Source organism: Spermophilus citellus (assembly GCF_964194105.1).
Source record: "Spermophilus citellus genome assembly, chromosome: 10".
NCBI lineage: Eukaryota > Metazoa > Chordata > Mammalia > Rodentia > Sciuridae > Spermophilus > Spermophilus citellus.
In genome coordinates, this window is record NC_138197.1 from 108,045,471 (window position 1) to 108,048,136 (window position 2,666).

A 2,666-nucleotide genomic window follows, 5' to 3' on the forward strand; every position below is an offset into this window, starting at 1 on the left:
TTTTAATAATTTATTGACTTTTAATGGAAAGAAATCTAAGTTTAATCCTATAGAACTAAGAGCATATGCCATTGATTCCTAAATATCATTACGTTCTTAATGAAGTTGAATTCAAGGCTTTAAAAGCAACAAATCAGCCCTATACACTGATATCACAAATCAGTCCAAGATTTGTCAGCTTTCTAGGAGTCCTCAGAGGGATCACTATTGTGGTGGTACCTCCATATGAGGTACTGCCCAAAAGCCTCATTGTGTGAGACAATGCAGAAAAATTTAGAGGTGAAATGATCAATTTATGAGAGTTTTAACCTAATAAGTGCATTAATCCACTAATAGGGGTTAACTGGTTTTTAACTTTAGGCAAGTAGGGTCTGGCTGGAGGAGGTGGGTTACTTAGGGTGTGCCTTTGGAGTGCATATTTTGTGAGCTAAATTTATTTTCTCTCTGCTTCATGGTTTCATATTGTGAGCTACAGTCCCCTGCCACACCCTTCTCCACGATGTTCTACCTTGGACACAAAGCAATGATGTTCTGAAACCCTGAGTGACAAACATTTCCTTCTCTAAGATTATTCTCATTAGGTTGTTTGGTTACAGCAACAAACAATAAAAACAACAACAAAAAGGTGATTAAAAGAACCACTAGCTTTTCTGCTGGCTCCCCCATTGCCAAAGTACTGCTCTGGCTGCACCTCAATCACTGTGAACTGGGGCTCTTGTTAAGCTAGCGCTGCCCGCCGTCTCCTTCCAGTCGCCATCATGGTTATCTACCCAGACCTCAGCAGCCATGATGAGATGTTCTCTGACATTTAGAAGATTCTAAGAGATCCTGGATTGGCTCTGCCTGGAGGTGGACGGCAAGATGGTCAGTAGGACAGAGGTTAACATTGATGACTCACTCATTGGTGGAAATGCCTCCAATGAAGGACCTGAAGGCAAAGGCACTGAAAACAGAGTAATCACTGGAATTGATACTGTCCTGAACCATCACTTTCAGGAAACCAGCTTCACAAAAGAAGCATGAGATGTATATCAAAGATTACATGAAATCAATCAAAGGCAAACTTGAAGAACAGAGACCAGAGAGGGTAAAAGCTTTTATGATAGGGATATCCTTGCTAATTTCAAAACCACCAGATCTTTATTGGAAAAAACATGAATCCAGATCCGTGGTCACTCTCCTGGACTATTGTGAGGATGGTGTGACCCTAAATATGATTTTCTTTATAGATGTTTGAAAAGGGGAAAAATGTTAACAACTTTAGCAGTTACTTTGTATCTATTGTCAGTCATCATAACTGACTGCTGCTTGTCATCCACATAACACCAGGACTTAGAACAAATGGAACTGATGTCGTCTTGAGCAACTCTATTTTGATGGTGGTTTATTTGGGGGGAAAGCATTGTTTTCTTGTTTAAGAAAATATGTCATGTAGGTAGTCTAAAAATAAAGTGCCTTTAAATTCAAAACAAACAAAAAAACTACTACACCAGTCCAGAAGGTTCAACAGCCCAAAACAAGATAAAAACAACAAAAGATACCCAACACATATCTTCAAATTATTAAAAATCGATAATAAAAAGAAAGTCTTGAGTCATCAAGGGAAAAAAAAAAGTCTTATTATTTGGAAAGGAGCACCAATACAAATGAGAAGTCAATTCTCATTTAAAAAAAATAGACACCAGAAGAGAAATGGAACACTAAGTTTAGAATTATTAAATAAAAAATTAAATATATGAAACCTGATCAAATTTCTTCAAAATTCTTTCCTCTAATATCTGCAAAGGAAATGAAATAAAATCTTCAAGCTGAGGGAAAATATGCCAGATTGAAATTCAAATATACAGGCAGAAATTGAGAGCACTGGCAATGACTTGAAAGCATCTATGGGAATAAATAGGAACAAATGTTTCTCTATTAATAAAATATTTAAATGTCAATTCATAGCTTGAATAAAAAAGAATAACTGTGCATTTGGGGGCTTATAATATGCAAAGTATGTGGCAACAATATAAATATAACAGGGGATGAGTAAGTTAATGTAATTATAGCCTTGTAGGACTTTTCTTTTTGAAGTGGAATAGAATGCTAAAAATGACTTCAATTAGCCATGCATAGTAGCCCACACCTGTCATTTCAGCTACTCAGGAAGCTGAGTCAGGAGGATTGTAAGATAGGGGCCAGTGTGTACAACTTAGTGAAACCCTGACTCAAAAATTTAAAAAGGGATGGAGATGTAAAGGAGACAGGAAACAAAGAACAAAAGAATATGAATTTGATAATAAACATAAAGACTACTGTGATACAATAGACTACAAATAACTATACTAATAACTAAATTAGATGTAACTGGATAAAATAATCTAATGTTAAGAAAGCAGATGTTAGACTCATGAAAAACAAGATTTAGCTACATGATTATAACAAGTGCACTTTAAACGTAGAGATAACAAACTGGAAAAAAATGGAAAAGTTTTATACTTTACAAATCACAAATATGAGGATATATTGTGACTACATTAATACCAGACAAGGTTGACTTCAAGAAATGAACATTAATAATGAAGTTAGAGGCTTTAATAAAATAATATGGATCAATACTTTTGGAAATAGTAGTTCTATGTGAGGTATATATGCAATAACAGAGCTTTAAAACACATAGATCA

General features: G+C 35.2%; 1 pseudogene across 1 annotated transcript; it reads left to right on the forward strand.

Moving 5' to 3' along the window:
- Nucleotides 1-758: 758 nt before the first annotated feature.
- Nucleotides 759-1,237, forward strand: LOC308658291 (translationally-controlled tumor protein-like; annotated as a pseudogene). The gene has a single exon. The product of its transcript is annotated as a translationally-controlled tumor protein-like (transcript).
- Nucleotides 1,238-2,666: the final 1,429 nt, after the last annotated feature.